Here is a 24,143-nt window from a genome sequence, read left to right as displayed (position 1 = left end):
GGAATATCCAACCGTTTGTTGTATGCAAGCGCTTTCACTGAACAAAATACTTCAGCTTCTTCAGACAAGTAAAAATTATTCACTTCCCAGTTTAAAAATCCAACACAAACCTGCCGAGTCAATGGGCCTGGCCAGCCCAAGTACATGATGTCATGCAGCATTAAACATTTAAAGCAACATTGACTAAACCATGTTGCCCAAATGATAGTTTTAAGCATCTAAAAAAAGTTAAAAATGTTTGCCATTTCCAACCCAAGACAAAATAAATACAAATACAATTGGAATGGTAAATGATGCTTAAAAATAGACCATTGTTATATAAATAATGATAAGTGTGTACTGTGTAAATGTGTAGCATTGAAATGTATGTTATTTTATTAAATTGAGTTACATTAAGTACCTTCATCTGCACTTTTTTTTCAAAAAAACACAGTATTTAAATTGATTTTAACTGTGTCGCAGGAATATTAACCGAACTGGAAGTTTTGACTCTGCTCTTAAGTTAGTCCCACCCACCCTCCCTGTTTTTGTTTTGGTGTTAATCTTAGTGGCCTTGAAACTGCCCGCCCCTCTTGTAAATTTGTGTTTGGATACTCCTTCTGGGCCCATCTCATTTGCTCACTCAACTGAGTGCAGTGAGATCATATTCTGATTTCAGGCACTCCTACTCTGTAGGAAGAGCATCTGGGAAACAGAAAAAAAAATGTAAGCTTGTTTCCTGCCTTTCCTGTTAAGTGGTATAGACTATTTGTAGGCTTCTGAGCCCCCAAGCCCTTCTGTGTTGGAAGGAAACATTCTAGCTTAGTTTTTATTTCTTATAACTAGCCAGTTTTCTAGTTTCAGCACTCAAATCTGTTTCTTTGATCTCAGCACTTGTTCAGGAAAAAAAAATCATCTGCTTTTACTGTACTTGTGTTTCTACCTACTTTATTTTACTTCTGCATCATCTTAAAAGTACTCAATTGTATTCATTACTGCTTGGTGCAACTCATTCTAAGCCTTTTGGTTTAAACACTTGGGCTTCGGACCAGTTTTGCACTGAGAGGGTTTGTGGTCTGCACTGTAGTGGCAGAACAGGTAGCTTACATCCTTCTAGGTTGGGAACTGCTGATTGAGGGCTCAGTGTCTTATTCTAAAAGTGTATTAATTCTGGTTTAAGCACTTGGGCTTTCAGGCCAGTTATTTTACATTAAGAGGGTTTGTGGTCTGCACTCTTGTGGGAGGAGAGGCTGGACTCTGCCCTTCTGAGCTGGGAATTTCTGGTTAAAGGCTTATAGTGCATGCATATCTGAACTGCTTCTTACTGAAATTGGTGTACCTTGTTTGCTGTGGCAGACTGGATTCGGGCCTGCTGGATCTAGCTTTGTTTGTGTAACTTTAGCACTAATCCAGGCATTCTCTAAAGTATTCAATTGTATTTATTACTGCTTGGTAGTAACTTGATTAAAGTGTAGCTATCATTCTAAGTCTTTTGGATTAAGCACTTGGGCTTCAGACCAGTTGTTTTACATTAGGAAGGTTAGTGGTATGCACTGTGGTAGCAGGACAGATAGCTTTCATCCTAAGTTGGGAACTGCTGATTGAGAGCCCAGTGTCTGTTATTCTTAAAGTGTATTAGTTCTGGTTTAAGCACTTGGGCTTCAGGCCAGTTATTTTACATTAAGAAGGTTCGTGGTCTGCACTCTTGTGGGAGAAGAGGCTGGACTCTGCCCTTCTGAGCTGGGAATTTCTGGTTAAAGGTTTATAGTGCCTGAATATTTGAACTGCATCTTACTGAAATTGGTACACCTTGTTTGCTGTAGCATAGACTAGATCCAGGCCTGCTGAATCTAGCTTTGTTTATATGCTTGTCATTTCCCTGGAACGCTAATTCCACCTAATACGCGGCTTCTCAGCGCTTCTGTGGATCACTAGTGATATCTGCATTGCTTACTGTACTTATTTCCTTGTTTCACTTGAAAGAAAGTTACTGTTTGTCATTTTTGCATTTAAGTTACCTGGCACTTGCTCACTAAAGCAATTATATAAGTCAGCATTAAAAATTAAAAAAGCACTACACCCTCACTCCCCACTGGCCCTTGTTTTCAATTAAGGAATTCCCAATATTATTCTAGCATGCCCAAAGGTCAGTTGTCAAATCTCCTCTCCGGTCCAGATGGTGAATCTGGGAATCTTGAGGCAATGTTACAACTGCCTCATGTACACAGACAACCCTCTCCCCTCCCAACAAATTCCAACACATGAGAGATGCAACCATATAGCCAAACTGGAGACTAAGCTCTCAACTCAGTACTGGCAAGGAAACCACACTCACTACAATTCCAGTCTCACATAGACCTACCACGACAGCAAACCAAACACAATCATACAAAAACATACTCTGAAGCTCTAAATAAAGATCTGCCTAAGCAGAAGAGACCTCCAAAGCAGACACACAAGCAACCGCTACCCCAAAACAAAACACGTGCAACACATCTCAAAGCCAGTGTGCTTAACAGTCACAGCCCTCAAGACTAAACACACCCGATACACTTTTAATAGGCGACTATCGTCAGGCACACTGATGTCCCGCTCACCAGGCTGAACAAGGAGAGGGTCACGGTGAGCAGCCTGTCGGGCGCTAGGATCCGCCACATAACACAAGCACTCAGGTCACTCCAAGGCAAGTACAAAATGACTCATTGTCCATGCTGGTGTGAATGACCTGAGACATACCTCCCTGGACTACATGAAGAGAGACATAAAGGAGCTCTCTGAGCATGTAGCCCAGGCCAGTATGACCCCGACCTTGAGTAGCATCTTACCCTCACTAAGAATGATGCCACAATATGAAGACAAGATGATCAATTTCAACAATTGGCTTAAGTACTGGTGTCATTCAAAGGGGATCCAATGCCTGTCAGCTTGGGATGATATGCTCGACAAGCCACGATGCTTCGCTAGGTACAGCTTGCGCCTGTCACCCCTGGGCTTTCGGATATTGGCAAAGGCTCTTGCTACCCCCATAGTGCCTTTTTTAGGCAAGGCTCAAAAGACAAACCCACCTCCATAGGCATCACAAGGGATAAGAAACAGAGTAATGCTACTCAACGCCAGAAGTCTAAACCTAAAGATGCACGCACACGAAACTCTCCTTAGCATGGAGAACATAGATATCTGTGCAGTAACAGAAACCTGGTTCAAGGCTCCCGAGAGCACCCCAGAACTACCAGGTTATACCTCATACCATGCTTTTCTGCCCCAAAACTTGGACAGAACCACAAAAGGAGGGGGAGTATAGATATTCAAAGATACCCACACCTCCAGGTTGGTGGCAAAGCACGAAGCATCAGAGACTATCCATGTGCAACTAACAATGGGTAAAACTGCCTTCCAGTTTATAGCCTGCTACAGACCACCCTCCCAAACCCAGGAACCCCACTCGGCCTTCCTGAGAAGGCTGGAAAATATGAAGGTCTCTCCAAACACCATTATATTGGGCGACTTCAACTACCCAAACATAGACTGGGAGCATTACTCTAGCTCCAACACCCTAGCCCAAAGGTTCCTAGAATTTATAAACTCAAATGCTATGGAACAACTTGTTACCACTCCCACAAGAGGGGAAAACATACTGGACCTGATCATCACCAACATGGGGACTCTATGCTCCAGACCAGAAGTGTATCCCTCACTGGTAAGATCAGACCATAAACCAACCTCACTGGATATTCACATCCCGACCCCACCCCCTGCCCAGAAAACCACAGTGAAAAACTTCTCTAAAGCAAATTTTACACTCCTCAAAACGGAGGTGGAATCCTTCAAAGCCCCCGGGCCTGTGGAAAATACGGCCCAGACCGCAGAATCCTTCATAAACGCATTCTGTGAACACCTTCAGGAATGCATGGATCATGCGTCCCAAATAAAACCAAGACCCAATCCTCCATAGGCAGATGTCCTGTCTGGTGGACCCCAGCCATAAACTATACAATAGAAGGAGGAAGCTACTAAATGATAGAGCAAAATCCCAAAAAGGGAAGGCATCACTGATCAGTATTAGCAAAAAACTATGGGCACTCAAAATTGTCCAAAGCCAGCTTCGAGAGAAAAATTGCACAGGACACTAAGGATAATCACAAGGCTTTCTTGAGTTATGTTAGGAACCTGGGTGGTAATTCCCAGATATGCTCAGAATTAGTCCAAAATGACATAAAATACACTGAACCCACAGACATTGCCAACATCCTAGCTGACAGGTTCAGTGCAAACTTCTCCCCACCAAAAGGGCAAATATCTATCCCAGCAGAGTGCTGCCCCCCCCCGACATCTCAGATGCTCAGGTAAGAGCCGCCCTCTCCAAAGCAAAAAACACAGCATCAATGGGACCAGACGGTGTCCCGGGCTGTGTCCTACATGAACTCCAAGAAGAGCTAAACCCAAACATAAAACTACTGTTCAATCTCAGCCTTACTACAGGATATGTGCCCAAAGAGTGGCGTACAGCGACAGTGGTCCCTCTCCATAAAGGTGGTGCCTCAACAGATCCTGAAAACTATCGCCCCATAAGCCTGACTAGCTTGGTCTGCAAAGCTATGGAAAGGATCATCATGGACCTCATAAATAAAGATATTGGGGACCTACAGACACTGGATCCTACCCAGTTCGGCTTTGTTAAGGGCAGATCCTGCCTCTTAAACCTGGTTGATTTCTTTGAAACAGGTCACCAAGGCCATTGACGAGGGGAAGGTGGTCCCACACAGCCTACCTGGACCTCGCAAAAGCCTTCGATACAATACCCCACTCGGGCATTATAGATAAGCTCACCAGCTTAAATATAAACCCCTATGTCACTAGATGGATTGCAAACTGGCTCAAGGACAGAACCCACATGGTTAGAATTGCTGGAGCCACGTCAGACTCCAAACCAATTACAAGTGGTGTCCCACAAGGCTCAGTCCTGGGACCTCTCTTGTTTGGTATATATTTCTCGGAGGTACAGGCCAACACGGAAGGACTGTGGCTAACCAAGTTCGCAGAGGACTGCAAACTGGGCGCCATAATAGACTCTCCAGCCGACAAGCATCCTCCAAAAGGGCCTCATAGAAACAGACAACTGGTGCCAGAGCCATGGCCTCAAGCTAAATGCCAAAAAGTGTATAGTTATCCCCTTTGGCAAAAACAAAGTGCCCACAAAGTAGTAATTAGGGACCCAAGTTGATAGCAATCTCTCATTTGACAACCACGTGGCCAAAGTGGTTAGAAAAACATTTTATATAGCCCACCTAATCATGAAGGGATTCGCATCTAGATCAGGGGAGGTCATCGTGCCTCTTTACTCATCCCTCATCAGGCCCATAATGGAGTACAGTGCCCCTTTTGGGATGTACCTAACCAGACACCTGCAGCTACTGGAAAGACCCCCAAAAGTACCTCACCAAGAGGATCAAAGGGCTCAAACAGATGCCATATGCTGCCCAGTTAAAGAAACTCCAGCTCTACTCAGTGGCATACCGCCTGTTCAGAGGCGATCTGTGCCTGACGTATAAAGCCATGTCCAACCCGGAATTAATGGACATGCTGCACCTCAGAAAATCCAAATCCCATCTAGCTACGCGCTCGAGAGACTTGAACCTCAGCACTGAAATAAATAGGACATGCTGGAGGGACAGATTCATAACCCAGAGGCTCCCTTCACTCGAATAAAATCCCAGTCCAGGTTAGGCAGAGTCCCTCATTGACTCTCTTCAAGAGGAATCTTGAGTGGCTGGGAGATCGTAGGTTTACCCCGGGTATCACTTCTGTGTCACTGTTAGAGGCACAGTATACTAACCTCGAAAAAGGGCATAGCAAAATAAATTTAAAATGGGTGGCAAAAGCCAAACACATTCTGGCTAGGCTTATAAATGCCCTAGGGCAGATAGCCTAGTATGAACCTATTATGTTAATGTAAAAACCAACATGTAAATACATCATACAAGACTCGTACGCCCGGCCTTATGGTGTTATACATGTAAAAACATAAAACCATAGAAAGTCTTACTCAAATATAAAAAGAAAGTCAGTTAGAGGTTTTAAACGTGTGAAACAAACAAGCTGCCACCCCAGTTGGCAGGGCTTTAAGCTTCAACAAGCTCTTGATAGATAAGGCTTCATTTAACCCTGGAAAGAGTAAGCAGCAGTTGCAATATGCCATTCCACTTCAGCCTCTTCTAATTTGAGTTCCCAGGGGCCCCCCTCTTATTATGTTCTACTTGTTGTAAAACCACAAAGAAATTGTGACTTGGGAAAATAAAGGTGTCTGGCTAAAGCACTAGTAGTTCATAATGCTGTACTGGTGCTCATAAATCCTCTGTTTTCCCGATACAAAATGCTTCGCAACAGTCACAGAAAGCTCCATAAACAACCCCATAGAGAATCAGTTATATCCATCATGGATGTAATATAGTTTATTTCTGATTTTTACTTGTCAGTTAATTTAATGAACTTGCATTGACTGCATCTCCCACCTTTTGTCATGCCTGGAGGTCCTTTTCAGCCTTTCAACCAAATCTTTCAGGTTTACGCCCCGCCTAAGTTAGTTGGGGTGTCAAACCTAAAGAACTTCTAAGGTGGGGATCTTCCAAAATAAATGCCCAGTTCTTGTTGACAATTTCTCTAACGACTCTAGAGTCAAGTAAGTTGTTAACAGCCTAGTTGATTTGTCTCCCTCCTGTAGGTTTGTTAAAGCAGGAGATGCTAAAATGTTAGTGTGACACTGGCATGTTATAACCCTTTGTGTAACAAGGGGGTAAAGTGGCCTGATTACTTACTAATGACTTCTTCAAACACAGTGGCCACAAAGGCCATCAGATACCCTCCCCTATTAAACATGGATCTTGTCACATTCAGTAATAAAATCATTGAAGTCACTAACCATCTGGCAGCCCTTACTGCTAGTCTCTTCACCATTGCTTTTTTTCTGGTGTAAAGGGTGACAAGTAGAAAAATGCAGAAAGGCCTTGGAATATGGAATATGTTGGCTTACAGTATATAGTGGCTCTAAATCTGTGGTTAACAAGGTCCTTTGCTAGATGAATATCCAAAAAAAGCAATGTAGTCTGTGCTTATTTGGAAGGTAAACTCCAAAAAGGTAGTACAAGTTTTAATCTCACTGATGACATGTTCTTTCTATGGAAGGGTGAAGTAAACTTGATTAATTCATCCTGGTACCTAGTGTACCAGACCACATTGTTCTTAAAGGTAGGGGAATTAAACAAATAGGACCTTTCCCAATAAGCCATGAGTGTTGGCAAAACTGCTGCCATATGCAGCTCCCATAGCAACACCACTTGTGTGGAGATAAATTTCATTGTTAAAAAACAGAAAATTGTTTAGTACAATCTCAAGGAGAGTTTCAATGACATGCACCTCTTGGTTGTCTATGCCTCTCATGCAAAAAATCCCTAACCCACTCAATACCAACTAGTTGAGGGATTACAGTATACAAATCCTTAATGTCCACTGTAAGAAACACTAAATTGTCATTAAAGTCCAAGTTATTAATGGACTTGGAAAGTGCCACGAGTCCTGACAAATTTGTTGTTCGAACTTGAGTATTGGTTTAAGCTTGGAGTCAATGTATTTAGCAAAAGCATACGATATGGAACCACGACCATCCACAATAGGTCTAAACGGCGGGTTAGTTAGACTTTTATGTATCTTTGGGGTTCCGAAAAAGGTTGGTAGAACTGGAGCAGGCATAGACAAATAATGGTATGTATCAATGTTTATACTCCCTTCCAGGAACAAGTCAGAAAGAATCCCATTGATAGACTTGTATGCTCAATTGATGTGGAAGTATGAAAACTTCTGGGTCAGGTCATCAGCAAATTGCCGCAAATTAGCACTATTTATACAGAAAAAAAGCAGGCACATTATCAAAAGTATATTAAAATTACACAACTAAAAATGTATAGATTCTATACATATGCAGCTAGCAACCAGCATTTACAAACAAATCTTCTGCTCCACTAAAAAACCCTACCACATTAAGTACTTCTGACTCTCCCCATGTCTTTACTGCGCAATTCGCAATCGTTCGCAAGCCTCTTTAAATAATTTTAAGCAGTCAATAATACCGAGGGGCCACACAGAAGTGCGCACTGTCACTGTGCATTATACATCAAAAAGAGTGATCTAACATCTACATTCATCTCATCTTCCTCTTGTGTAGAGGCTGAGCAGACACCACTTTACAACCATGTGCTTACAGCCAACCTAATACCCAAACCACATAGTTAACACTGCTTGCTCAATTGTTTCTGCTAAAATGCATCTCATATCACCTATGCAACAAAACTCAAAATCTAAAATCGGGACATAGTACAACTTTTCTATAGGCTAGGAGTGCTAGAGTGACAGCAAGTGAAGGGCATCTTCAGTGACTGAAACTACTGAATATCCTACATTCACAAAGTCTAATATAAGACAGGGACAACTGCAGTGTTAACCGGGGGATCGTAATTGCACAGTATTCAAATAGGACCATATTTCATTCTGTGCAAAGCACAACAGCAACTCCACTTGTCATGCATGGCCATGCAAATATGAAAAACGCATATATGCTTTCACTGCCCAGAAACAAGGTTCAACCACAATGTATTTTTTACCTTAAAAAGCATTTTCCAAATGGAGAACTAACAATTCGTGTAACTGTCAACACCACTCCCTTTTTAAATTAGATTACTGAAATCCTGCTGTCCATAAACCGGTTATCTCAGTACCAATGCAGCAATCAGCATACACATTTTAATTCATTAAATAACAGAGTTGGCAAAAAAATTATCTTGGGATATCATAAGTTGACAAAGACAGTTATTTTTTTCATTGCTGCATGCATTAATGCCACTATAACAGCTAGAGAAATAAATATGAATAAACAGTTCTAATGCATCCTGCCAACTCAACACTTCTGAGAAAGTGACGGGTTTGCAAATTGCAACCAACTGTATGAGAATTAGTTCTAAAGTAAGTGTTCACCTCCGTGCCAGCCAGTTAATCTTTCCCACAGCAAGTCAGCAACAGATCTTCCATTCCGAGAGGGTAGTGGCTAGTTCCAAAGGGTGCAAAAGAAAATAGCCCAAAAAACGCACACAATGCAAAAAAAGTAGCCCAAAAACCCGCAACCCGCCCAAGCCTGATTTTTCCCACCCAATGATGTCAAAAGTAGCCCAATTGGGAGTGAAACACGCCCAACTGGCAACACGGCATGACCCACCCTAGTGCTGCGTGTTCTTATACTTGGTGGCTTGGCAGATACCCGCCCATACTGTATATTTGATCTGTGATACTCCTCCCAGTCTAGTGTCATTAGTTCACTCAAATCTAAGAGAGAACATTTGTGAAGGCCAACCCACTCAGATTCTTAACGTTGAATTAACTTCTGTTCCAGCTTTCTCCATTTCCACTTTTACTGGGAAAAAAAAATTCTAAGCTTGCTTCCCCCCTTTCCTGTGGCAGGTCTTGTCCAGGACTGTTCGTGAGCTCCTAAGCCCCCCCCTTAACTGGGGTTAAACTATTCCTGGCACCATAAAGTCTGTTCTTCAAAATTTCCCTTGCAACTAGCCAGCTTTTTAGTTTTAGCAGCCAAATGTTTCTTTGAGCTCAGCACTTGTTCAGAACTCACTGTAAGCATTAAGTTACAAATTACTACAGCACTCAACTTTCCTCACTTGTCTAGAGGAACAGTTTTTAGTACTTGATAAATAAGCACCTATTCAGACATGTCTAAAGGTCAGCTCCTAGTGTTTCTCCTGTCTACCTGATGAATCTGGGCATCCTGGGACAATAAAGCAATTGCCTCATGTATATAGACAACCCTCTTCTCCTACCACCCAACATTAAGACCTGTGAGAGATGCACTTCTATAGCCAAACTGGAAGCAAAGCTCTCTTCAAAGACTGGTCTAGACAGTCAAGAGGAGAAGGTAAACACTTGCACCGCACCACAATCACAGTCCCTCAAAACCTACACCACCAAAACACAATCACAGTCCCTCAAAACCTACACCACCAAAACACAAACAGAAGCACAAAAAACACACAAACATTTGTGGAGGCTCTCAGTACAAATCTGCCCAAACAGAGATCTCCAAAGCAGAAATGCAAGCAAACTCCACCCCCAACACAACCCAAATGACACACAGCCCACATACTCAGTGTGCCACTCAACTACAGCCCATAAGGCATAACGTACCCAACACTCTAGTCATAGCTGACCCTATAGTCAGGCACACTGATGTTCCACTCACCAGGCTAAACAAGGGGAAAAAAGTTAGTTGGCTGCCTGTCAGGTGCCAGGATCCGCCACATAACACAAGCACTCATGTCACTCCACAATAAGTACAAATATGACTCTGTCATTGTCCATGTTGGTGTGAATAACCTGAGACATACCTCCCTGGACTACACGGAGAGACCTGGAGAAGCTCTCCAATCTTGCAGCCCAGGCAGGTATGACCCTAGCCCTGAGTAGCATCCTGCCATCACCCAGAATGATACCACAGTAAAAGCACAAAATGATGGACTTAAACAACTGGCTAAGCTTCTGGTGTCATTCTAAGGGAATCCAGTATCTGTCTGTCCATCTGGGATGACATGATCGACAGACCACGCTGCTTTGCCAGAGATGGCCTGCACCTGTCACCCTTGGAATTCCTGATACTGGCAAAAGCTCTTGCCACACCTACTGCCTTTTTTAGGCAAGGTTCAAAAGACAAATTCACCACCATAACCGGTACAAGCAAGCAAAATCTGAGGGTAATACTACTAAATGCTAGAAGTCTAAACCTCAAAATGCACTCACCTCGAGACACTCCTTAAAATGGAGAACATCGGTATCTGTGCAGTAACAGAGACCTGGTTCAAAACTCCAGGGAGCACCTCTGCATTACCAGGCTATAATTCATACCACACCTTTCGGCCACCAACCCGGACCGAAACACTAAAAGGTGGAGGCATGTCCATATTTATTAAGGATATCCACACCTCCAAGCTAATTGCTCAGCATAATGCATCAGAGATTATCAAAGTTAAGCTAACTCTGGGCAAAACCGCAATCCAGATTGTAGCTTGCTACAGACCCCCTCCCCACCATGCCCCAGGATTCCCACTCTTTTCTTGATACACTGGAAAATATTAAAGGTACAACCCAACACTCTAATAATGGGTGATTTCAACTACCCTACCATTAACTGGGAAAATTACTCATGTACCAACTCTTTTGCTCAACGTTTTCTGGAAATACATTTTCTGGAAATAATCAATTCCAACACCTTGGATCAACTTATCCACACCCCCACCAGGGGCAGCAATATCCTAGACCTGGTCATCAACATGGGTGACCAGTGTTCCACACCAGAGGTCAGCTCCTCGGTCAGATCCAACCACAAGCTAATCACCCTAGACATCCACATGCCGCTCCCCCCCCCCCTTAGGAAAACAACCGTAAAAGATTTCTCCAAAGCCAACTTCACGCTTAAGACAGAAGTGGCAAACTTCACAACACCCATGCAGGTGGACAATAGAGGTACGACTGCTGAATCCTACACAAATGCACTTTATAAGCACTTACACGAGTGCATAGATCGTGCTATCCCTAACAGAACCAAGATGCTATCCTCCAAAGAAAGGAATCTGGTGGCCTTCTGCCATAAACAAACTCTACAACAGAAGAAAGAAACTGTTGCAAAAGAGTAAAATCCCACGATTGGAGGAACTCCCTGGTCAGACGCAAGTAAGAAGCGGAGATACTTCATAAAATCCTCCAAAGCTAGTTATGAAAACTAAATTGCCACGGATTCTAAAGACAACATTCTATAGCTATGTCAAGAATCTCAATGGCAACACTCAGATCTGCTCAGAGTTACAGCACAATGACACTAAATATACAGAACCAACCGATAACGTTACCCCCCCTCTCACCCCCTAAAGGGCCGATCTTTATACCGGAAGAATGCAAAGTTCCTGTAATCACGGCTGCACAGGTAAAAATCTCACTCTCCAAAGCCAAGAACACAGCATCCATGGGACCAGACAACATCACAGGCTGCCCTCTACATGAACTATGGATATGGTATTTGGACACGTCTCTATGTAATCTACATATCCTGAACTGTCCAAAGGGTGGGAATCAAGCAGAACTTCCATGTGGGCACCCCCCCATGCTCCTTACAAAACAAAACATGTGGGGCATTCCCACCTCTGCAGCTTGCGATCTTAAAACTGGTAAAGTGTCCCCTTCATGTACATCCCCAATTTGGCCACAGTTCTGTAGTTGCTCAAACTTTAGAACTGCATGGGAATTGTTTGGGGCTGCTTAATAAAACAGACCACGGGGGGGGGGGGTCTGCTGCTTCTTTAAGTCAAGCAGATTGGCAAGTCCCTACAGGAGAGGGAGAATGAGTCACTAATCAGAAGTTTGCACTTGCTCAAGCAGCAGAGGAAATGAATCTGTCCGGTAAATAAAAAGAGTACGAGGCTGCCAGGTCAATAGGATTTCTGCTGACAGCAGCAGTTTCTCCCAGGTCCAGACAAGCAGGATAATTACAGCTTCTGATCAAAAGTGCACCCACAGCATGCAAACACTTTAGAAAAGAAATACTGAATCACAGTTGCATACAGTTTAGACAAAAATGAAGCAGGAATATTTCCCAACCAACGACGGGAGGACTGAAGCTAAAAAACAGGCACCAGGAAAGAATACATCCATAGGACTGGTAATGCATTAACATCCGCAAGACTAAGGTCTATCTAATCTGTGGAAACATTAGGGAGATATATACGGATATTAAATGAGATCAGATGCCTTGTCAACAAATGACCCCTAGCCTCCCAGACTGTTTTCACTAATTACTGGCAACACAGGGGCCCATAAAACAGGTGGACAGACTCACGCAAGTAGACTGAAATGTTAATGCATGGGAGGAGAACGAACACCAATCTAGACTGGTATCGCAGCAAATTCACAAAAAATGTTTAAAAACTGGCTTCAGATTAAGCTGGTTAACCAGACATTTATCCAGTCACCATGTATGTGGGCTGGTCCAAAAACCAGCCACACACAAAGTGCATTACAATTTGTACGGAGGTCAGTACAATTACTAGCCTAGTCCTTTGAGTTTAAAGTTTTACAATTAGAAGAATACAGCTGTAAAACAGATTAGCTACAGATTCTTAAATCAGCTAACTAAATGACAGGACAATTGATCAGTGACTAAAATGGTCCACCGAAGACAGACTAGATTGCTTAATGCAACAGACATTTGTTAAAAATCAAAAAATAACAAAGGGTCCTGAAATATGTGACAACAGAATTACTTCCAAGAGACAGACAGATTTGTCTTAAAAACCCAGAGCTTTCAACTATGATTGTAGTCTGTGCAAAACTAGTGTGCTATGGGTTTCATAGCAAAATTTTAAAACAGCCTGGGAAGAAACATGAGCAGAAAGTGCTTCAACACCCACAGCATCAGTACCATTTGCTGCCATAACCATAGTTCTACAGCATCAGAGTCGGCAATACTTGGGGTGAATGTCAGTTGCTGCTCTCCCATCTACCACAAATGTTACTATCAAACAAGCTCATGTAACAGTTTGTAGCTAAAAAGGGTCATGTAAATTAGTGGGATGATCAGCTATGAATTACTTCACCTTCAAGAGTAGACAACCTCTGTAGCCATTATACACAGAGATAAATGGTCAGCATCTGCTCAAGTCACCTCCACTACAGACACGCAGATGTTTTCAGAGATTGTGTAGACTGGTTTCACCCATCATGCACAGATTTGGGAATGTGGTCATGACGACTGTACATCACATACAAAGGGGGATACATCAATATGCATTACACTTTTGCACCATTGCCACACTGAATTTAATAAGGAAAATACATTTACTGCCAGAAGGAAAAAAAATTGTGAATATGTTGTGCTACATCTGCAGTCAAGGAATAACAGATAGTTAACTTCCTAAAACTATAAGAGTTAAGGTTTACAAATGGAGGGGGACCACTCCATCTCCAAATGCTTTAACTCTAATTTGTTGAAAGCAGAATAGTGATGCAGAACGAAGCAGAGGTGGGCTTTGCTGTTTATTAAAAAATAAAACACACACAGACATACTTAAGCACTTATAAAACCCAGTTAACCCTCCGCTATATCCAGATTTTTTTCTCCTTCAATTTCTACGTACGCGTTCAATACTTGCTGCTCCTTTTTCATTTATCTACAATCCATTTTCTGGTCAGTAAGGGATTTTGGTCCTCAAGCCTCAAAATACTACAGCTTTCTCCAGTTACATAGGTTAGTACTAAGCTAACTGCCCTTGCGAGCCATTTTAAGCCTAGCCAATTATCCCTTGTGAGACTCAAACCCTGCACCTTGTGTTTGTAAGGCAAACACCTTAACCATTAAGCCACCCTCCCAACCCCTTAGACCAGTGAAGACCTCTGGTGTCTATCCTAGCAGCTCAATGTACGGTTTAACCACCAACACCATATATCAGGGTAAACCATAAATGTAAATGCACTGTATCACTGGCAATGAAGAGAAAAACTTATTCCTAGCTCCAACAGTTGTTAACTGCATGACCTATCAAGATGCATACTACTAGCAAATACAAAGCTAAGAGAACACTTAATATATTTTTACTGTGGAATGGACTCAACCCCCCCCCCCACATTCTCTCAAATTTAAGTACACAAGTCACACAAGGACAAGGAAAAATAATGCTCAAACATGCAGCACATGGATATACACAATGTGACCAAACATAATGGGGTGGCTTCTAACCCTGAAGTGCAATATTGTGAATGTACCCGATGTGATACACTGATGTATTTGAAAATCCAAGTATGATATTTTTGGATTCAACTGAACACTAACACCCCCCCTACTCATGCAGCAGTCTCAAAACCACAAACTTTACACATTTTTAAATGTGTGTATACTCACGCACACACATTTATATTCCTGATCAAACCACAGCACTGAATCTCCAACACAATTTTTTTTTTTCTTTTCCTGATAAAAGAATTCTCACACAGGGCACAAACTGCTTTTAGCACCCCACCAGTCACTGCACTTTTTTTTCATCAACCCATTTGCTTACAGCAATCTGCACATAACTTAATTGGGAGGTGCAGGAGAAGTTAAAATGAGTATACAGCTGAAGCCACACTGCAAGAATAACTCTACAAGAAGCATGTACATACTAGTGCTAGCAAAAAAAAAAAAAACACAAACACACAGCTCTGTAGACATTAAAAGGTATATATTAATAGCATGTGATGAAATAATTCAAACGGGTACTTTTGCCAAGTAAAGTAAAAGTTAAGTGCAAAACTGTCAGAGACTGATCAACCAGGCAGGACCAATCCCAATGTCTCTTTTCAAGATTTCTCATCAACTGACTCCCTCACAGGACAACTACAACCTAAACATAACATTTCCTTTCCCCAGATGGTATCTTCTTCCCACCATCATGATTCCCATACTAAAAAAGGGCACATCTTCAGTTTCTTCCTCTCTGAGGAGAGTCAGCAGACAAAAAAAAAAAATCCACACCAGTTTGTGTCAAAATGAAATTTAATGCCCAACTGCTAAAGAACAAGTCTTCCCGCCATTGGATCATTTCAACCACTACATTTAAAAGTATCTTGGAAAAAAAAAACATGGCAAAGTAACCAATTTTCATTACTTTACATCCACTGGTATCAAAGCTACATAATGCAAGCCCGTCCAACCTACAGGCAGCAATCTAGGAAATGCAATAACCACAACTTTTAGCTCCACGACAAAACACAAGAGTTATTACAACAGCTTGGCAGGTTAACATAGGCAGTAAGTTTGACACTGAAGTGTTTAGGTTCTAGAAAGACAGTTACAGAAAAGGGAACACTGTGGCTGCAGCACACATTTTTTGATTAACAATTCATAGGCAAGTACTAGGCTATTTGCCCAAGGGCATTTATAAGCCTATCCAGAATGTGTTGGCTTTCACCACCCCCTTACATTAGTTCCCTGTGCCTCTGTCCAGCAGAGCCATTAGTTCTGTGCCACTGTCCAGCAGAGCCACTGCAGTGATCCCTGGGGTAAATTTTCAGTTTCCCATTCACCCGTCAAGGTTTCTCTTGAAGAGTGTTAGTGAGGGGCTCTGCCTGATGTATATTGGAATCCTGTTCAAAGCATGGGGAGTCTTTGGGACAGGAATCTATCCCTCCAGCATGTCCTATTTATCGTTGTGGTGAGGTTTATATCTCTACAGCATGTGGCTCTCTGGGATTTGTTTTTTTTTTTTTTAGGTGGAACATGTCCATCAATTCTGGGATGGACATGGCCTTGTATGCCAGGCAGAGATCACCTGTGAGTAAGCGGTATGCAACAGAGTACAGATGGAGTTTCCTGAGTTGGGCTGCATAGGGCATCTGTTTGAGGCCAGTAATCCTCTTGGTGAGGTACTTTTGTGGTCTTTCCATCTGTTGCAGGTGTCTTGTAAGGTACATCCCAAATGGGCATTGTATTCTATGATGGGTCTAATGAGTGATGAGTAGAGGCATAACAACCTCTTTTGTTCTAGATGTGAACCCTTTTGTGATTAGGTGGGCCACAAAGAAGGATTTTCTAACCACCTTGGTAATATGATTATCAAAGGAGAGATTACTATCTATTTGGGTCCCCAGATTTCTCATTACATTTTCTGTATTTTGGGGGCTACCACCTATGTGGTAGTTCACGGTACTTTATTTTTTTCCAAAGGGAATGAATATGCACTTTTTGGCATTTAGCTTGAGGCCATGATTTTGACACCAGGTATCCATCTCAGTGAGACCCTTCTGGAGGGTGTCTGTATCAGCCAGAGAATCAATTATGGCCCCTAGTTTGAAGTCGCCTGCAAACTTGGTCAGCCATAGTCCTCCTATGCTTGCCTGTACCTCTGAGAAGTATATACCGAACATGAGGGGTCCTAGGACTGAGCCCTGGGGGACGCCACTTGTAACCGGTTTAGAGTCTGATGTAGAGCCTGCAACTCTCACAATGTGGGTTTTATCTATGAGCCAGTTGGCAACCCATCTCGTGATGTAGGAGTTTATGTTCAAGCTGGTGAGCTTGTCTATAATACTAGAATGGGGAATTGTGTCAAAAGCCTTTGCAAGGTCTAGGTAGGATGTGTGGACCTCCTTTCCCTCGTCTAATGGCTTGGTAACAGTCTCAAAGAAGTCCACCAGATTTAGGAGGCATGATCTGCCCTTAAAGCCAAACTGGGTAGGGTCCAAGGTTTGTAGGTTCCCAATGTCTCTGTTAATGAGTTCCATCATGATGCGCTCCATAGCTTTGCAGACCAGGCTAGTCAGGCTTATAGGGCGATAGTTCCCGGGATCCGTTGTGGCTACACCTTTGTGGAGTGGGATAATTGTTGCTGTGCGCCACTCTGTGAATACGTAGCCTGTAGAGAGGCTGAGTTTGAACAGTGTGTTTAGGTGAGGGGTTAGTTCATTTTGGAGCACTTGTAAGACACAGCCTGGGACACCGTCCGGTCCCATTGAAGCTGTGTTTTTGGCCTTGGATAGGGCTGTTTTAACCTGTGTGTCAGTGCTTGACGGGGCCCTACATTCTTCTGGTATGATTATAAGCCCTTTAGAGGGTGAGAGGGGGCTGAAGTTTGCACTAAACCTGTCTGCCAGAATGTTGGCAATATCAGTCAGTTCATTGTATTTTGTGCCATTCTGCACCAACTCAGAATTTCCACTTAGGTTCTTGACATACCTAAAAACACTTTGTGGTTATCTTTGGAGTCATTGGCAATTTTTCTTTCAAAACTAGCCTTGGATGATTTAATGAGGGATTGTAGTTTCTTGCTGATACTGATCAGGGATGTCTTTCCTTCTTGAGATTTTACTCTTTTCTGTACTAGTTTCCTCCTTCTGTTGTATAGCTTGTTTATAGCAGGGGTCCACCAGACTGGTTTCCTTTTCTTGGAGGAGCATGTGCAAATGGCTTCATTTTGTAAGTGATCCTTTAATGCCTTTTTAAAGGCTCCCACTGTTTGCTGATTTCCTTGACTCTAGTTAATTTTTTTTTCAAAAAAAAAAACATCTTTATTGAATTATCACTTCCGACATAGGCAAACTTACATTTATGTAAAAGTGATCAAACCATATTAACAAGTTCACATTTACAAAGATTATACATCACACACACTGTTCTATACAATATAATCAAACCAACATTACAAAAACTGTTTAATTCCTGCCCTTCACTTACATCCCATTCCTCCTCCAAAACAGTTTTCTGCATGTACTGTTCCCACAATTTTCATTTTTTTCTATGTAATTTACTCCCAGCCTTTTCTAAAAATCCCACTTCCTGTTCTTTTATGTCTTACAATATTCACTACTTCAAGTGTGGTTGGTTTAGACTTTGACTTCCATTTTCTAGTAATTGCTTTTTTGGTAGCCACGAGAAATAGACTTAACAAGGCCCTACTATGTTTAGACAATTCAGATCCTGTATCCCAGCTCAAAAAAAAAAAAAATAATTTCTGTAGTTACAAGACAATTGTAGGCTAGGCTACAGTAATGATACACAATGCCCACGGCAGCATTTTTTTAATTTATTATGGCAATTGTGGCATGGCTAGCGGGAAGTGCAAGAAATTTAAAAGTATACTAATGTAGTCATCACCTCTGTTGATAACCCCATGTGTTACCACCAATAAGGTGCAGAAGTGACCATCCGAGGAGCGAAAGTCAGTTTGCAAGTGGTGCATGAGAGCAACAAGCTGAATACATTGCTGGGACCATTCTGCTTTTCATTCATTTCCCGATAACATTAAAAAAGTCTCTTCAGGTCATTAGTCTAGTAAACACCTATGAACCTATTACGAATACAAATTAGATTATGTCTCTACTTCTCCAGCAGACAATCGGACCAACGTACAGTCATCTATAAAGGAGTCTGCCTTCTGCCGCAATCATCAAAAATTAAATGCAATTCAAATATGTTAACATGGTCTGAAAAGAAAAAAACAATTGAGTAACACAGCAAAAGACAACGGAGACTAAAGATAACACGCACTTCTCCTTAACCCAAAGTGATAATTCTGTGTGAAGATTTTTATTCTTAATCAGGACAGGTAAAACACACCCCTTGCCACCAAGTGAAAACGACTGTACTTGTCAGTGGTAACAGGGTTACCACCCGCCCCTCTTTGGGCAGCTGGGTCTTGTGGAAAAAAAAAAAAAATAGCAAACATTTCAGGATAAAATTTATTTTCTATTATTCATTAATTGTTGCATAAAACAGTTATTTTTTATTTGAAATACCTAAACGTTGTAAGAAATAACATAAGCAACTCAATTAATACAAGAATAAGTTTTTATTTTGGCAAAAAAAAATGAAATAAAATGGCAGCCTTAAGTGGTAGGCGACTTCACAGCACAGCATATGCTAATAAGAATTCCTCTCAATTGTCCAGATATTCTCAGAATGTCCATACTGCTGCTTCATATCTTAAGTCTGTTTTATAAAATGTTAGTTTTCTGGCAAACCTGAGAGTTAAAATCACTAGATAAGGACATACATTTCATATCCTTCAGAAAAATGTGTATCAACATAAACCATGTTATTCCAGTAACTAAGTTTATAAAAGCAATATTTAAAATCAGCCTCTATTTTTGGGCCTTTGTCCCATCATTTTAGGCTTATTTACTGTTGTAACATATGTATGCTCACGCATATCCTTGCTTGCTTCATTACTTTTGGACCATTATTGAAAACGGGGTTTCGGACCAGCCCAGCTATCAGATCACTATATAACCAATAAGACACAAAAATGCATATCCAAAATAATACGGCGAGCGATCAGCACATGATCATACACACACGTGAAAAAACTCCTGTAAACTTCTAGGGCACCTCACTCTGTACCAACTATCAAATAAAAAGCTGTGCTAATGCAAGTGAATTATCACGAACAAATAGCCGATCAAAACAGAAAACAAACTAGACTTGACTATAACAAGCTCCTTGTTTTTCTCAAATTAGTAGACAGCAGAGCAAACATAAAAATGCATTAGCACCATGGCAAGTCCATAGTTTGCTTAAGATAACAGAGTATTAACTCCAACAGCTACATATTTTATTAGCTAGTTCTAAACAGGTTTACAGCAATTTCGAACTGAATCTAAACAATTTTTGGTTTTATATATATATATATATATATATATATATATATATATATATATATATATATATATATATATACACATACACACACACACACACACACACACACACACACACACATATATATAGCTGCAAATACATCACAATCTATGCTTCCAACCTACTACCCTCATCAGAGCCCTTCTCAAAAAACGTCTAGCAGCGGACCACCTTCCAGCTGAGTTCCTGCAATTAGCTGCAGAGGTCATCACTATCCCAGTCTCTATCCTCATTAATAGATCCATTTCAGAGGCAACAATTCCATCAATATGGAAAATATCACATGTAATACCCCTACATAAAGGAGGTAGTTCCACAGAATTGTCCAACTTTAGGCCTATAGCCATACTCTCACCTATAGCACAATTAAAAGTGTCCACATACAACTAATGCAGTACCTTAACCATAAGGTTCTCACAGACTCCCAGCATGGTTTCAGACCACACCATCATACATCATCAGCTCTTACCTTTCACCAACGTCATCTCATCTTAAATTGAAAGAACAACAAACTCACCTGCACTCTTTCGGGACCTCTCCAAGGCCTTTGATATGGTCAACCATCAGCTTCTGCTCAGTACCCTGAAAGCTGTCTTCCTGGATCATCACTCACTACAATGGTTTCAGTCCTAAGTGGTAGACAGTAGGCTGTCTGTCATCTCATCTCCCAGTCACCTTAGGAGTCCCTCGGGGCTCTATTCTAGGTCCCCTCATCTTCTCTATCTTCATAAAATGACCTTCACACCACTATCCCAAATACACACTATATCCAATATGCCAACAATTCTACATTGATTTGCTCTTCTACTTCAAACAATCTGCTATACCTAATCCAAAATACCTTTAACAGTATTGAAAACTAGCTAATTAAAAATAGACGACTTCTAAATCCCAACAAAACCAAGCTGCTGCTTCTCACCTACCCCTCGATCCACTCATCCATTCTTCACTTAAGTCAAACAATGGCACAATCTCCCCAGACAACCAAACTAAGCTCCTAGAAGTAATAGGATACCAACCTCAAATTTGACAAGCATATTGAAAAAAACTAGGATCCCTCTCTACAAGGTCAAACCTTTCCTCACCCCTTTTGCTAGGGTTGCTATTGCATGAACCCATCTTCTCCCCACTCTCCTTTATGCCTCACTGGTATTTAAGAGCCTCTCTAAAGCTAATCTCAGCAAATTATCTTCCTGTTACTACCACATAGCTAGATTCGCCACAGGGATGGCATACAAGACTCGCCATTGCAACAACCCAACTCAACTTAATTGGCTGGAATTTCCTTCCCTTTTAAAGCTCAACCAGCTTACAGTAGCACACAAAGTGCTCAACCATCCTAACAATATCCCAACCCTCAAGAGCATTATTAGCCGGTTTTGTATTAGAACATTACCCCACCAGACGTGCAGTAGCAAGGGCCACCCAAACCCCAACCAGCACTTTGCTCATGACGTTTATTTTGAAAAGTGCTTTGAATAAACATAGGAAAACCATCCTCAGAAAGTTGATTATGCTAAACATTGTAATTATTTCAATACAAAGCCTTTTCTCCCTTATTTGCCAGTACTAGGATTTCCAATCTGCAGTGATCAAAAGCTTAGATAAATTACATCTTGGACTAAATAATTTGGTAGAACATGCACTTACAAATGCTGTACCGATACAAACAGATCTACCTATTCAAAGGAAGATAGAATACAAAACTATTAAGCTTAGAATTGCAATGCGAACCCAATATGCTGCATGCATAAAAACTATTACACAGACTTAAAATTCGTATTATGTAAAGATGCAAGAGGGAGCGACCTTTCTAGAGTTTTTATTTATTGCATGTATTTATTGTCCCACTGCCTCAGAATATTGCTTGTTTATCTCCAGAAAAAATGCTTAAAGAAAGGGGGGGGGGTGCAGAGGGGCTTGCCCCCTGCAAAAGCAATTACTGCACATTATAACAAAGAAAGGTGGGGGGGTGCAAGGGTTAAGGGCATGGACTGCATAACGGGAACTTGTGGATACTGCCCTTCTGACCCGTTTCTTACTCTACACCACAGTATGTGGTTAAGTACAAAGTGGCAAAGCAAGTCAGACACACAGGACATGCAGTGCTTTCGAAGGTACACGTATAAAATGTAGAAAATGAGCAGAACTTTAATCTCAGTTACATATAGTGTACTAAAAGCTATAGTAAATCTAATTAAAGAAAGAATGACATCTGCGTTTAAAAACTGCCAGAGAATGAATATTCACCATCTCATTGTATAATCTGCACGACTTGTCATTCAGCCCTGTCAATTGTGTAGCATACACCTATTCCTGCAAAAAAAAAAAAAAAACGTGGTGGGGTAATGTTCCAATACAAAGTCTATTAGCCCATATAATGCTATCAGGCTACTTCGTTCGTCCAACAAACGAAGTCCGAATCCTAAAATTCAACAATACAGCAGGCGATTCCCTGTTTGCTAACTCAGTTGGTAAAATCTGGAACCTTATTCCTGCGATTCTTACCCAAGAAACATCTCTTCCCCCATTTAAAAAAGGCCTCAAAACATACTTTAAAAACTAACTGGCTCTGCCCCTGCCTAAACCCCGACTAGCCCAATCCAGCAACTTGGTCTTTCTCTACCTATTAGGCTATCAGCAAGCAGATAATCCACTCACCTGTTATGTCATAATGTACAGTTATGCTGCATAATGTACAGTTATGCTTGCTGAGTTTATCCTTTCTATATACTGTAGTGCTTTTGTGAAAAGATCTATTTCATATTTTTTTCTCGCTCTGTTAACTTTTAGCATATGCCTGCGTATTCCTACTGTGTTGAACTTTCTGAAATATCTAAATCCCTGCGTATTCCTACTGTGTTGAACTTTCTGAAATATCTAAATCCTTTGCGCTCTTGGAATATTATTGTACCATTAGCTTTGCGAAGCTTTTCTCCCCGGGCCTCCGCTGAAAATGGACATATATCCAAGTCGGACTATCCCGGTCAACAAATATAAGATAAATAAATATATATATGTTACATTCGCCTACACACTAGGTCAACGGTCCAATCAAAGCTGTCTTCTCGGTATCAGAACAGTCATCCAAAATCCTGGTATTACTGATACTGCCACAAACTTAACAAAACTAGCCTCCAAACAAATTCAGCTAAATTACGTCAACACAGACAGACATCTACTGTACACACAGTATTAACATGCGCGCCTTCCAAACATATTTACCATGTCCAACCAAAGTCAAGAATAGGGGGCCACACTTCCGCATTTGACAGAACCACTTCCAAGTGAAACTACAAAACGGTGTCAAAGGGCGAAAACCTGGTCCTACTATTAGCTTACTATTAAGAAACTTGAAATCGGTGTTCACAAAGTAGCTCCATTTCTCAGCAAACCAAATTCCTTAACCACGTAAACTCCAAGGCCATGTTCCGGCAACACTCAGCGCGCGTACCTTCAGGACTGTCCAGTTAACTTTACAGGGAAAAATTGACACAAAAACATACTCACCAATCGTGGCTTACTGACAGACCAAATTCTCATTAGTGCTTCAGAAACTAAATTGCCACTTATCAAGCCAAACAAACATCAAAATGCGTACATTATAATTTGAACGCCAAAAGGATAAAATCCCAACTACGTCATTTATCGTCACACGTTACGTACGTTAATTACATCACGACGTAACACTATGCGCGACAGTGGAATGCGCCGGAACTTTACGCTACAATCAAAGCTTTAATTCGTGCGTCTTGAAGCATAATTGCAATTTAGTCTCTTTAATTGTTGTTGGTTAATGTTTTCTGTGTTCTGTTAATGCTGAGTTAATTTGTGCTTATTTAAAACACAAGAAGCGCCACTATTTCTCTGTGGCTAAACATATTTTCCAGATATGCCCAAT

At 41.4% G+C, this 24,143-nt stretch overlaps 1 long non-coding RNA gene across 1 annotated transcript in view; it reads right to left on the bottom strand.

Moving 5' to 3' along the window:
• LOC122803433 overlaps window positions 1-23,934 on the bottom strand; it is a 103,288-nt gene extending 79,354 nt beyond the window's left edge. Inside the window, exon 1 of the long non-coding RNA XR_006365118.1 lies at window positions 23,753-23,934. This is a non-coding gene — a long non-coding RNA (uncharacterized LOC122803433). The remainder of the gene's footprint in view (window positions 1-23,752) is intronic.
• Window positions 23,935-24,143: the final 209 nt, after the last annotated feature.

This window comes from Protopterus annectens, chromosome 5.part1, assembly GCF_019279795.1.
Source record: "Protopterus annectens isolate FY-2018-M chromosome 5.part1, PAN1.0, whole genome shotgun sequence".
NCBI classification, from domain to species: domain Eukaryota; kingdom Metazoa; phylum Chordata; order Ceratodontiformes; family Protopteridae; genus Protopterus; species Protopterus annectens.
Note: the sequence above shows the minus strand (reverse complement) of the source record. Positions and strands in the feature narration are given on the sequence as shown.